The sequence below is a fragment of the Hyperoodon ampullatus genome (assembly GCF_949752795.1).
Source record: "Hyperoodon ampullatus genome assembly, contig: SUPER_X_unloc_1, whole genome shotgun sequence".
Lineage (NCBI taxonomy): Eukaryota > Metazoa > Chordata > Mammalia > Artiodactyla > Ziphiidae > Hyperoodon > Hyperoodon ampullatus.
The window spans coordinates 11,687,379-11,703,180 of record NW_027641097.1 but is presented as its reverse complement, the minus strand read 5'-3'; positions in this window follow the sequence as shown (position 1 = coordinate 11,703,180).

Here is a 15,802-nt window from a genome sequence, read left to right as displayed (position 1 = left end):
GAGCTTCATGATGACAAGGGCATGGAGCATTGTTATTACAGGGGTCTTGGAGAATTGTGATGACAAGGGTCATGGAGCCTTGTGATGATGAGGCCGTGGATCATTGTGATGGCAGGGGTCATGTAGCATTGTTATGACACGGGTAATGGAGCCTTTCGATGACAAGGGCATGGAGCATTGGTGTGAAAAGATTCATGGATTATTGTGATGAGAAGAGCATTGAGCATTGTGATGACAAGCGTCAGGGAGCTTTGTGATGACAAGTGCATGGAGCAATGTGATGAGAGGGTTCATGGAGCATTGTGATGACAATGGCATGGAGCATTGTGATGTCAAGGGTCATGGAGCACTGGGATGACAAACGTCACAGACTTTTCTGATTACAGGGGTCATGGAGCATTGGGATGACAAGCGCATGGATCATTGTGATGACAAGTGTCGTGGAGCATTTTGATGACAAGAGTCACGGATCATTGTGTTGTCAGGGGTCATGGATCGCTGTGATGACAGTGGTCATGGAGCATTATGATGACAGGGGTAATGGAGCATTGTGATGGCAAGGGCATGTAGCATTCCGATGACATGCATCACGGAGCATTGTGATGACAAGGGCATGGAACATTTTGATGACAGGGGTCATGGAACATTGTGATGACAGGCGTGAGGGAGTATTGTGATGACAAGTGATGGAACATTGTGATATCAGTGGTGAGAGTGCATTTTGATGAGAAGTGCATGGAGCATTTTGATGATAAGTGTTAAGGAGCATTGTGATGAAAAGTTTGTGGAGCATTGTGATGACAAGCGCATGGCTCATTGTGATGACATGGGTCATGGAGCATTGTGCTGACAAAGGCATGGAGCATTATGATGACAAGGGTCACGGAGCATTGTGATGAAAAGTTCATGGAGCATTGATGTGACAAAGGTCACAGAGACGTGTGATGACGAGGGCATGGACCATTGTGATGACAAAGGTCATGAAGCATTGTGATGACTGGAGTCATGGAGCATTGTGATGACAGGGTTCATGGTGCATTGTGATGACAATGGCATGGAGCATTGTGATGATAGGTGCATGGAGAACTGGTTTGACAACTTTCAAGGATTATTGTGATGAGTGACGGCATGGCACATTGTGAAGGCAAGGGCATGGAGCGTTGATATGACAAGGGCATGGAGCATTGTGATGCCAAGGGCATGGAGCAATGTGAGGACAGGGGCATGGAACATTGGTCTGACAATTTTCATGGATTATTGTTAGGACAGTGGGCAAGGAGCATTGAGATGACAAGGGCATGGAGCATTGTCGTGACAAAGGTCACAGAGCCTTGTGTGACGAGGTTATGGACCATTGTGAGGACAAACGTCATGAATCATTGTGATGACTGGAGTCAGGGAGCATTGTCATGACAGGGGTCATGGAGCATTGTGATGACAAGGGCATGGAGCAATGTGAGGACAGGGGCATGGAACATTGGTCTGACATGTTTCATGGATTATTGTGATGCCAGTGGGCATGGCGCATTGTGATGACAAGATCATGGAGAATTGTGAAGACAGTTGTCAGGGAGCATTGTGATGACATATGTCATTGTCCATTGTGATAACAATGGCATGGAGCATTGTGATACCAAGTGTCATGGAGGATTGTGATGACAAAGATAATGGAGCATTTTGATGACAATGGTTGGAGCATTGCGATGACAAGGGTCATGGAGCATTGTGATGACAAGGGCATGGAGCATTCTGATGAAAAGCTGCATGGGGCATTGAGATTACAGGTGTTTTGAAGCAATGTGATTACAAGGGCATGGAGCATTGTGATGAGAAGGCAATGGAGCATTCTGATGACATGCGTCATGGAGCTTTGTGATGACAAGGACATGGAGCATTGTGATTACAGGGGTCTTGGAGCATTGTGGTGAAAAGTGAATGGATCATTGTGATTAAAAATGCTTGGAGCCTTGTCATGACAGGGTTCAAGGAGCATACTGATGACAACTGTCAGGGAGCATTGTGATGTTAAGTGTATTGAGCATTGTGATGACAAAGATCATGGAGCATTGTGATGAGAAGACCATGGATAATTGTGATGACGAGCGTCATGGGGCATTGTGATGACAAGTGTTATGGAACATTGTGATCAGAAGGGTTTGGTGCGTTGAGATGACACAGGTCATTGAGAATTTTGATTTCATTGTGAGGAAAATAGCATGAAATATTATGGTGATGGGCACGATGCATTGTGATGACAGGTTTCATGGAGCATTGAGATGAAAAGGGGCATGGAGCATTGTGATTACAGGGGTGTTGGATCATTGTGATGACAAGGGCATGGAGCATTGTGATGAGAAGGCCATGGAGCATTCTGATGACATGGGTCATGGAGCTTTGTGATGAGAAGGGCATGGATAATTGTGATTACAGGGGTCATGGAAATTTGTGATGACAGGGGTGAGGGAGTATTGTGATGACTAGTGATGGAACATTGAGATATCCGTGGTGAGAAGGCATTTTGAGGAGAAGTGCATGGAGCATTGTGATGACAATGTTTATGGAGAATTTTGATGACAAGGATGTGGAGAATTGTGATGACAAGTGCATGGTGCATTGTGATGACATGCGTTATGTTGCATTGTGCTGACACGCACATCGAGCATTGTGATGACAAGGGTCATGGAGCATTGTGCTGACAAAGGCATGGAGCTTTGTGATGACAAGGGTCACAGAGCATTGTAATAAAAATTTCATGGAGCATTGTGGTGACAAAGATCACAGAGCTTTGTGTGACGAGGTCATGGACCATTCTGATGACAAATATCATGAAGCATTGTGATGACTGGAGTCACGGAGGATTATGATAACAGGGGTCTTGGAGCATTGTGATGAAAAGGGAATGGATGATTGTGATGAAAAAGGCATGGAGCCTTGTCATGACAGTGTTCAAAGAGCATACTGATGACAAGTGTCAGCGAGCACTGTGATGCCAAGTGTATTGAGCATTGTGGTGACAAAGGTCATGGAGCATTGTGATGAGAAGACCTTGCATAATTGTGATGACCAGCGTCATGGGGCATGTGGTGAAAAGTGTTATGGAACATTGTGATCAGAAGTGTTTGGAGCATTGTGATGACAGAGGACATGGAGAATTTTGATTTCATTGTGATGACAACAGCATGAATCATTATGATGATGGGCAGGGTGCATTGTGATGACAGTGTGCATGGAGCATTGAGATGAAAAGTGGCATGGAGAGTTGTGATTACAGAGTTCGTGGAGCATTGTGATGACAAGTGTCATGGAGCACTCTGATGCCAAGGCCGTGGAATATTGTGATGGCAGGGGTCATTGAGCATTGTTATGACAGGTGTAATGGAGCATTGTGATGACAAGGACATGGAACAATGTGATGAGAAATTTAATTGAGCTTTGTGATGACAATGGCCTTGAGCACTGTGATGCCAAAGGTCATGGAGCTTTGTGATGACAAATGTCATGGGGCATTTTGATGACAAGTGCGTGGTGCATTATGATGTGAAGGGCATGGAGCTTTGTGATGACAGGGTCATGGAGCAATTTGTATAAAAGTGTCAAGGAATATTTTGATGACAGGTGTTAAGGAACATTGTGACATCAGGGTTCATGGAGCATTCTGATGACAGGGGTGAGCGAGTATTGTGATGACTAGTGATGGAGCATTGTGATATATGTGGTGAGAGAGCATTTTGATGAGAAGTGCATGGAGCATTGTGATGACAAGTTTTATGGAGCATAGAGATGAAAAGGATGTGGAGCATTGTGATGAAAACAGCATGGCACATTGAGATGACATGTGTCATGGAGCATTGTGCTGACAAGAGCATGGAGCGTTTTGATGACAAGTGTCATGGAACATTGTGCTGACAAAGGCAAGGAGCATTGTGATGACAAGTGACACAGAGCATTGTGATGAAAATTTCATGGAGCATTGTGGTGAAAAAGATCACAGAGCCTTGTGTGACGAGGTAATGGACCATTGTGACGACAAATGTCATGAAGCATTGTGATGACTGGAGTCACGGAGCATTGTAATAACAGGTGTCTTGGAGCATTGTGATGAAAAGGGAATGGATCACTGTGATGAAAAAGGCATGGAGCCTTGTCATGACAGTGTTCAAGGAGCATACTCACGACAAGTGTCAGCGAGCATTGTGATGCATAGTGTATTGAGCATTGTGGTGACAAAGGTCATGGAGCATTGTGATGAGAAGACCTTGCATAATTGTGATGACGAGCGTCATGGGGCATGTGATGACAAGTGTTATGGAACATTGTGATCAGAAGGGTTTGGAGCATTGTGATTACAGAGGACATGGAGCATTTTGATTTCATTGTGATGACAATAGCATGAATCATTATGATGATGGGCATGGTGAATTTTGATGACAGTGTTCATGGAGCATTGAGATGAAAAGTGGCATGGAGAATTGTAATTACAGAGGTCTTGGAGCATTGTGATGACAAGGGTCATGGAGACTTGTGATGACAAATGTAATGGGGCATTTAGATGACAAGGGGGTGGTGCATTGTGATGAGAAGGGCAGGGAGCATTGTGATGACAGTGTCATGGAGCAATTTGAATAAAAGGGTCATGGAATATTTTGATGACAGGGGTTATGGAACATTGTGATGTCAGGGGTCATGAAGCATTGTGATGAAATGGGTCATGGAGCATTTTGTGATGGGTTTATGGAACATTGTGATGTCAGGGGTCATGGAGCATTGTGATAATAAGGGCATGTAGCACTGTGATCACAGTGGTCATGGAATATTGTGATGACAGGGGTGAGCGAGTATTGTGATGACTAGTGAGGGAACATTGTGATATATGTGGTGAGAGAGCATTTTGATGAGAAGTGCATGGAGCATTGTGATGACAAGGGCATGGAGCATTCTGAGTAAAAGGTGCATGGAGCATTGAGATTACAGGGGTTTTGAAGCAATGTGAGTACAAGGGCATGGAGCATTCTGATGACATGTGTCATGGAGCTTTGTGATGACAAGGACATGGAGCATTGTGATTACAGGGGTCTTGGAGCATTGTGATGAAAAGGGAATGGATCATTGTGATGAAAAATGGATGGAGCCTTGTCATGACAGGGTTCAAGGAGCATACTGATGACAACTGTCAGGGAGCATTGTGATAATACGTGTATTGAGCATTGTGATGACAAAGATCATGGATAATTGTGATGAGAAGACCATGGATAATTGTGATGACCAGCGTCATGTGGCATTGTGATTACAAGTGTTATGGAACATTCTGATCAGAAGGGTTTGGTGTGTTGTGATGACAGAGGTCATTAAGCATTTTGATTTCATTGTGATGACAATAGCATGAAATATTATGGTGATGGGCATGGTGCATTGTGATGACAGTGTTCATGGAGCATTGAGATGAAAAGTGGCATGGATAATTGTGATTACAGAGGTCTTGGAGCATTGTGATGACAAGGATCATGGAGCCTTGTGATGACAAGGCCGTTGAACATTGTGATGGCAGGGTTCATGGAGCATTGTTATAACAGGTGTAATGGAGCATTGTGATGACAAGGGCATGGGGCAATGTGATGAGAGATTTCACTGATCATTGTGATGACAATGGAATGGAGCATTGTGATGCCAAGGATCATGGAGCTTTGTGATGACAAATGTCATGGAGCATTTTGATGACAAGGGCGTGGTGCATTGTGATGAGAAGGGCAGGGAGCATTGTGATGACAGGGTCATGGAGCAACTTGAATAAAAGTGTCATGCAATATTTTGTGACAGGGGTTATGGAACATTGTGATGTCAGGGGTCATGGAGCATTGTGATGATAAGGGCATGTAGCACTGTGATGACAGTGGTCATGGAACATTGTGATGATAGGGGTGAGCGAGTATTGTGATGACTAGTGATGGAACATTGTGATATATGTGGTGAAAGAGCATTTTGATGAGAAGTACATGGAGCATTGTGATGACAAATTTTATGGAGCATAGCGATGAAAAGGATGTGGAGCATTGTGATCAAAAGAGCATGGCACATTGTGATGACATGTGTCATGGAGCATTGTGCTCACCAGCGCATGGAGCATTTTGATGACAAATGTCATGGAGCATTGTGCTGACTAAGGCATCGCGCATTGTGATGACAAGGGTCACAGAGCATTGTGATGAAAATTTCATGGAGCATTGTGGTGACAAAGATCACAGAGCCTTGTGTGACGAGCGCAAGGACCATTGTGATGAGAAAGGTCATGAATCATTGTGATGACTGGAGTCACGGAGCATTGTGATGACCGGGTTCACGGAGCATTGTGATGACAAGGGCATGGAGCAATGTGATGAAAGTGGCATGGAACATTGGTCTGACAAGTTTCATGGATTATTGTGATGACAGTGGGCATGGAGCATTGTGGTGACAAAGGTCACAGAGCCTTGTGTGACGAGGGCATGGACCATTGTGAGGACAAATGTCATGAAGCATTGTAATGACTGTAGTCACGGAGCATTGTGATGACAGTGGTCATGGAGCATTGTGATGACAAGGGCATGGAGCATTGAGATGACAGGAGCATGGAACATTGGTCTGACATGTTTCATGGATTATTGTGATGACAGTGGGCATGGCGCTTTGTGATGACAAGGGCATGGAACATTGTGATGACAAGGTCATGGAGTATTGTGAAGACAGGTGTCAGGGAGCATTGTGATGACATATGTCATTGTCCATTGTGATGACAATGGCATGGAGCATTGTGATACCAAGTGTCATGTAGGATTGTGATGACAAAGGTAATGGAGAATTTTGATGACAAGGGCTTGGAACATTGCGATGACAAGGGTTATGGAGCATTGTGATGACAGGCATCATGGAGCGTTGTGATGACAAGTGTTATGGAACAATGTGATCACAAGTGTTTGGAGCACTGTGATGACAGAGGTCATGGATCATTTTGATATCAAGGAGCATGGAGCATTGTGATGACAGGGGTCATGGAGCATTTTGATCAGAAGATCATGGAGCATTGAGCTGAAAATGTTCATGGAGTATTCTGATGAAAGTGGTCATGGAGCATTGTGATGACAAGGTCCTGGAGCATTGTTATGAGAAGACCATGGAGCCTTGTGATGAGAAGTCTCATGGAGCATTCTGATGGAAAGGGGCATGGAGCATTGTGATTACAGGGGTCTTGGAGCCTTGTGATGAAAAGGGCATGGAACATTTTGATAGATGTCCAAGGAGCATTCTGATGACATGCATCATGGAGCTTTGTGATGACCAGGGCATGGAGCATTGTGATTACAGGGGTCTTGGAGCATTGTGATGAATAGGGCATGGATCATTGTGATGAAAAAGGCATGGAGCCTTGTCATGACAGGGTTCAAGGAGAATACTGACGACAAGTGTCAGGGAACATTGTGATGACAAGTGTATTGAGAATTGTAATGACAAAGGTAATGGAACATTTTGATGAGGAGTGCATGGATAATTGTGATGACGAGCCTCATGGGGCGTCGTGATGACAACTGTAATGGTGTATTTTGATCACAAGGGTTTGGAGCATTGTGATGACAGAGGTCAGGGAGCATTTTTATTTCATTGTGATGACAATAGCATGAAGCATTATGATGATGGGCATGTTCGTTGTGATGACAGGGTTCATGGTGCATTGAGATGAAAAGGGGTATGGAGCATTGTGATTACTCGGGTCAGGATCCTTGTGATGACTAGGCCGTGGAACATTGTGATGACAGTGGTGAGGGAGTATTGTGATGACTAGTGATGGAAAATTGTGATATCAGTGGTGAGAGAGCATTTTGATTTGAAGTGCATGGAGCTTTGTGATGACAATGTTTATGGAGTATAGTGATGACAAGTTTCGGGAGCACTGTGATGACAAGTGCATGGTGCACTGTGATGACATGGGTCATGGAGCATTGTACTGACAAGTGCATGGAGCATTTTGATGACAAGGGTCATGGAGCATTGTGCTGACAAAGGCATGGAGCATTTTGATGACAAGGCTCAGAGATCATTGGGATGAAAAGTTCATGGAGCATTTTGGTGACAAAGTTCAGAGAGCCTTGTGATGACGAGGGCATGGACCATTGTGATGACAAAGGTCATGAAGCACTGTGATGACTGGAGTCACAGTTAATTGTGATGACAAGGGAATGGAGCATTGTGATGACAGGGGCATGGAGCATTGGTCTGACAAGTTTCATGGATTATTGTGATGACAGGTGTCATGGAGCATTGTGATGACAAGTGCATGGAGCATTGTGATGACAGGGGCATGGAGCATCGGTCTGAAAAATTTCATGCATTATTGTGATGACAGTGGACATTGCGCATTGTGATGACAAGGGCATGGAGCACTGTGAAGAAAAGGTCATGGAGTACTGTGAAGTCAGGTGTCAGGGAGCATTGTGATGACCTATGTCATGGTGCATTGTGATGACAATGGCATGGAGCATTGTGATGACAAGTGTCATGGAGGATTGTGATGACAAAGGTAATGGAGCATTGTGATGACCAGCGCTTGGAGCATTGTGATGAGAAGTGTCATGGAGCATTGTGATGACTAGGGCCATTGAGAATTTTGATGCCAACGTCGTGAAACATTGTGATGACAAGCACATGGAACTTGCTGTGACAGGTGTCATGGAGCATTGTGATGACAATTGCATGTATAATTGGGATGACAATAGCATGTAACTTTGTGACGATAAGTGTCATTGAGCATTGTGAGGACATGGACGTGGAGAAATGTGATGACAAGGGACATGGAGCACTGTGATGACCAAGGCATTGAGCATTGTGATCGCAAGACCGTGGAGCATTGTGATGAGAAGATCATGGATAATTGTGATGACGAGCATCATGGAGCACTGTAATGACATGGGAAATGGAGCATTATGATGACAGGTGTCATGGATAATTGTGATGACAGGGGTCATGGAGCATTCTGATGACAAGCTTGTGGAGTATTGTGATGACACTGGCATGGAGCATTGTGATGAAAAGGGCATGGAGCATTGTTATGAAAAGGCATGGAGCCTTTTCATTACAGGGTTCAAGGAGCATTCTGACGACAAGTGTCAGGGAGCATTGTGTTGACAAGTGTATTTAGCATTGTGATGACAAAGTTCATGCAGCATTGTAATGACAGGCATCATGGAGCGTTGTGATGACAAGTGTTAAGGAACATTGTGATCACAAGGGTTTGTAGCATTATGATGACAGAGGTCATGGATCATTTTCATTTCAAGGAGCATGGAACATTGAAATGACAAGGGTGTGAAGAAATGTGAACCCAAGGTTCACCAACGATTTTGATGACAATGGGAATGGAGTATTGTGATGACAAGCGCATGGAGCATTGTGATGACAATGTCATGAAGCATTTTGCCGACAAAGGCATGGAGCATTTTGATGACAAGTGTCATGGAGCACTGTGATGACAAGCGTCATGGAGCATTGTGATTACAGGGGTCATGGAGCATTGGGATGGCAAGGGAATGGATCATCGTGATGACAAGTGTCATGGAGCATTTTGATGACAAGAGTCCCGGATCATTGTGCTGTCAGGGGTCATGGAGCATTGTGATGACAGTGGTAATGGAGCATTGTGATGACAGGGTTCATGGAGCACAGTTATGAGAAGGTCATAGAGCATTGGGCTAAAAATGTTCATGGAGTTATTGTGAAGGCTGTGGTCATGGAGCATTGTGATGACAAGGGAATGGAGCATTGTGTTGAGTAGGTACTGAAGCATTGTGATGAGAAAACATTGGAGCCTTGTATTGACGAGTCTCATGGAGCATTCTGATGAAAACGGGCATGTAGAATTGTGATTACATGGGTCTTGGAACACTGTGAAGAAAAGGGAATGGATCATTGTGATGAAAAAGGCATGGAGCCTTGTCATGACAGGGATCAAGGAGCATAATAACGACAAGTGTCAGGGAGCATTGTGATGACAAGTGTATTGATCATTGTGATGACAAATATCATGGAGCATTGTGATGAGAAGACCATGGATAATTGTGATGACGAGCGTCATGGGGCGTTGTGATGACAAGTTTTATGAAACACTGTGATCACAAGGGTTTGGAACACTGTGATGACATAGGTCATGGAGCATTTTGATTTCACTGTATTGAAAATAGAATGAAACATTATGATGATGGGCATGGTTCATTTTGATGACAGGGTTCATGGAGCACGGAGATGAAAAGGGGCATGGAACATTGTGATTACAGGGGTCTTGGAGCATTGTGATGAGAAGGTCATGGAGCATTGGGCTGAAAATCTTCATGGAGCATTGTGATTACAGGGGTCATGGAGCACTATGATGACAAGGGTCATGGAGCATTGTGATGACAAGCATCAGGGAACATTCAGATTAAAGGTGTCATGGAGCATTGGGATGACAAGGGCATGGATCATTGTGATGACAAGTGTCATGGAGATTTTTGATGACAAGATTCCCGGATCATTGTGTTGTGAGGGGTCATGGAGCGCGGGAATGACAGTGGTCATGGAGCATTGTGATGACAGTGCTCATGGTGCATTGTGATGAGAAGGTCATGGATCATTGGGCTGAAAATGTGCATGGAGTATTGTGATGACAGGGGTCATGGAGCATTGTGATTACAAGGGAATGGAGCTTTGTGATGACAAGTTCCTGGAGAATTGTGTTGAAAAGACCATGGCGTCTTGTGATGGCATGTCTCATGGAGCATTCTGATGAAAAGCAGCATGGAACATTGTAATTACAGGGGTCTTGGAGCATTGAGATGACAAGGCATGGAGCATGGTGATTTGAAGGCCATGGAGCATTCTGATAACATGCGTCATGGAGCTTTGTGAAAACAAGAACATGGAGCATTGTGATTACCGGGGTCTTGGAGCATTGTGATGAAAAGGGAATGGATCATTGTGATGAAAAATGCATGGAGCCTTGTCATGACAGGGTTCAAGGAGCACACTGAGGGCAAGTGTCAGGGAGCATTGAGATGACAAGTGTATTGAGCATTGTGATGACAAAAGTCATGGAGCATTGTGATGAGAAGACCATGGATAATTGTGTTGATGAGCGTAATGGGGCGTTGTGGTGCCAAGTGTTATGGAAAATTGTGATCACAAGGGTTTGGGGAATTTTGGTGTCAGAGGTCATGGAGCATTTTGATTTCATTTTGATGACAATAGCATGAAGCATTATGATGATGGGCAGGGTGCATTGTGATGACAGGGTTCATGCAGCATTGAGATGAAAAGTGGCATGGAACATTGTGATGACAAATGTCAGGAATCATTGTGATGACTGGAGTCACGGAGCATTGTGATGACAGGGGTCATGGAGCATTGTGATGACAAGGGCATGGAGCATTGGGATGAAAGGGGCATGGAGCATTGGTCTGACATGTTTCATGGATTATTGTGATGACAGAGGGCATGGCACATTGTGATAACTAGCGCATAGAGCATTGTGATGACAAGGTCATTGATTATTGTGAAGAAAGGTGTCAGGGAGCATTGTGGTGACATATGTCACGGTGCATTGTGATGACAATGGCATTGAGCATTGTGATGCCAAGTCTTATGGAGAAATGTGATGACAAATGTAATGGAGCATTGTGATGACAAGGGCTTGGAGCATTGTGATGACAACTGTAATGGAGCATTGTGATGACAAGGGAATGGATCATTGTGATGACAAGTGTCATGGGGCATTTTGATGACAAAAGTCCCGGATCATTGTGTTGTCAGGGTTCATGGAGCATTGTGATGACAGGGTTCATGGGGCATGGTGATGAGAAGGTCATAGAGCATTGGGCTGAAAATGTTCATGGAGTATTGTGGTGACAAGGGTCATGAGGCATTTTGATGACAAGGGAATGGAGCATTTTTCTGAAAATATCATGGAGCATGGTGATGAGAAGGCCATGGAGCATTCTGAAGACATTCGTCATGAAGCTGTGTGATGACAACGGCATGGAGCATTGTGATTACAGGGGTCTTGCAGCATTGTGAGGAAAAGGGCATGGATCATTGTGATGAAAAATGCATGCAGCCTTGTCATGTCAGGGTTCTAGGAGCATACTGACGACAAGTGTCAGGGAGCATTGTGATGACAAGTGTATTGAGCATTGTGATGACAAATGTATTGAGCATTGTGATGACAAGGTCATGGAGTATTGTGAAGACTGGTGTCAGGGAGGATTGTGATGACAAATGTAATGGAGCATTGTGATGACAAGGGCTTGGAGCACTGTGGTGACAAGGGCCATTGAGAATTTTGATGACAATGTCGTGAAGCTTTGTTATGACAAGCACATGGAGCTTGCTATGACAGGGGTCATGGAGCATTGCGATGACAAATGCATGGAGCATTGTGATTACAGGGGTCTTGGAGCATTGTGATGACAATGGCATGGAGCATTGTGATGCCAAGTGTTATGGAGCTATGTGATGACAAATGTCATGGAGCATTTTGATGACAAGGGCATGGTGCATTGTGATGACAGGGTCATGGAGCAATTTGATGAAAAGGGTCATGGAACATTTTGATTACATGGGTTATAGAATATTGTGATGTCAGGGGTCATGGAGCAGTGTGATGAAAAGGGTCCTAGAGCACTGTGATGACAAGGGTCGCAGAGCATGGTGATGAAAAGTCCATGGAGCATTGTGGTGACAAATGTCAAAGAGACTTGTGATGATGAGGGCATGGACCATTGTGATGAGAAATGTCATGAAGAACTGTGGTGACAGGAGTCACGGTGCATTATGATGACGGGTCATGGAGCATTGTGATGACAAGGGCATGGAGCATTGTGATGACAGGTGCATGGAGCATTGGTCTTACAAGTTTCATGGATTATTGCGATGACAGTGGGAATGGCGCATTGTGATGACAAGGGCATGGAGCATTGTGATGACAAGGTCATGCAGTATTTGAAGACAAGTGTCTGGGAGAATTTTGAAGACATAAGTCATGGCCCATTTTGATGACAATGCCATGGAGCGTTGTGATGCCAAGTGTCATGGAGGTTTGTGATGACAAAGGTAATGGAGCATTGTGATGATAAGGGCTTGGAGCCATGTGATGACAAGGTTCATAGCGCACTGTGCTGACAATGGCATGGAGCATTGTGATGACAATGGTCATGGAGCATTGTACTGAGAAAGGCTTGGAGCATTGTGATGACAATGGTCACAGACCATTATGATGAAAATTTCATGGAGCACTGTGGTGACATATATCACAGAGCCTTGTGAAAACGAGGGCATGGACCATTGTGATGACAAAGGTCATGAAGCATTGTGATGACTGGAGTCATGGAGCATTGTGATGACAGGGCTCATGGAGCATTGTGATGGCAAGGGCATGGATCATTGTGATGACAAGTGTCATGGAGCATTTTGATGACAAAAGTCACGGATCATTGTGTTGTCAGGGTTCATGGAGCATTGTGATGACAGGGTTCATGGGGCATGGTGATGAGAAGGTCATAGAGCATTGGGCTGAAATTGTTCATGGAGTATTGTGGTGACAAGGGTCATGAGGCATTTTGATGACAAGGGAATGGAGCATTTTGATGAAAATATCATGGAGCATGGTGATGAGAAGGCCATGGAGCATTCTGAAGACATTCGTCATGAAGCTGTGTGATGACAACGGCATGGAGCATTGTGATTACAGGGGTCTTGCAGCATTGTGAGGAAAAGGGCATGGATCATTGTGATGAAAAATGCATGCAGCCTTGTCATGTCAGGGTTCTAGGAGCATACTGACGACAAGTGTCAGGGAGCATTGTGATGACAAGTGTATTGAGCATTGTGATGACAAATGTATTGAGCATTGTGATGACAAGGTCATGGAGTATTGTGAAGACAGGTGTCAGGGAGGATTGTGATGACAAATGTAATGGAGCATTGTGATGACAAGGGCTTGGAGCACTGTGGTGACAAGGGCCATTGAGAATTTTGATGACAATGTCGTGAAGCTTTGTTATGACAAGCACATGGAGCTTGCTATGACAGGGGTCATGGAGCATTGCGATGACAAATGCATGGAGCATTGTGATCACAGGGGTCTTGGAGCATTGTGATGACAATGGCATGGAGCATTGTGATGCCAAGGGTTATGGAGCTATGTGATGACAAATGTCATGGAGCATTTTGATGACAAGGGCATGGTGCATTGTGATGACAGGGTCATGGAGCAATTTGATGAAAAGGGTCATGGAACATTTTGATTACATGGGTTATAGAATATTGTGATGTCAGGGGTCATGGAGCAGTGTGATGAAAAGGGTCCTAGAGCACGGTGATGACAAGGGTCGCAGAGCATGGTGATGAAAAGTCCATGGAGCATTGTGGTGACAAATGTCAAAGAGACTTGTGATGATGAGGGCATGGACCATTGTGATGAGAAATGTCATGAAGAACTGTGATGACAGGAGTCACGGTGCATTATGATGACGGATCATGGAGCATTGTGATGACAAGGGCATGGAGCATTGTGATGACAGGTGCATGGAGCATTGGTCTTACAAGTTTCATGGATTATTGCGATGACAGTGGGAATGGCGCATTGTGATGACAAGGGCATGGAGCATTGTGATGACAAGGTCATGCAGTATTTGAAGACAGGTGTCTGGGAGAATTTTGAAGACATAAGTCATGGCCCATTTTGATGACAATGCCATGGAGCGTTGTGATGCCAAGTGTCATGGAGGTTTGTGATGACAAAGGTAATGGAGCATTGTGATGATAAGGGCTTGGAGCCTTGTGATGACAAGGTTCATAGCGCACTGTGCTGACAATGGCATGGAGCATTGTGATGACAATGGTCATGGAGCATTGTACTGAGAAAGGCTTGGAGCATTGTGATGACAATGGTCACAGACCATTATGATGAAAATTTCATGGAGCATTGTGGTGACATATATTACAGAGCCTTGTGAAAACGAGGGCATGGACCATTGTGATGACAAAGGTCATGAAGCATTGTGATGACTGGAATCATGGAGCATTGTGATGACAGGGCTCATGGAGCATTGTGATGGCAAGGGAATGGATCATTGTGATGACAAGTGTCATGGAGCATTTTGATGACAAGTGTCCCAGATCATTGTGTTGTCTGGTGTCATGGAGCGTTGTGATGACAGGTGTCATGGAGCATTGTGATGACAGGGCTCATGGAGCATTGTGATCAGAAGTTCATGGAGCATTGGACTGACAGTATTCATTGAGTATTGTGATGGCATGGGTCATGGAGCATTGTGATGACAATGGAATGGAGCATTGTGATGACAAGGTCCTGGAGCATTGTGAGGAGAAGACCATGGAGCCTTGTGATGACAAGTATCATGGAGCATTCTGATGAAAAGGGGCACGGAGCTTTGTGATTACATGGGTCTTGGAGCATTGTGAAGAATAGGGCATGGATGATTGTGATGAAAGAGCATGGAGCCTTGTCATGAGAGGGTTCAAGGAGCATAGTAATGACAAGTGTCAGCGAGCATTGTGATGACAAAGATCATGGAGCATTGTGATGAGAAGACCATGGATAATTGTGATGATGAGCGTCATGGGCAGTTGTGATGACAAGAGTTATGGAACATTGTGAACACAATTGTTTGGAGCATTGTGATGACAGAGGTTATGGTGCATTTTGATTTCATTGTGATGACAATAGCATGAAGCATTATGATGATGGGCATGGTTCATTGTGATGACAGAGTTCATGGAGCATTGT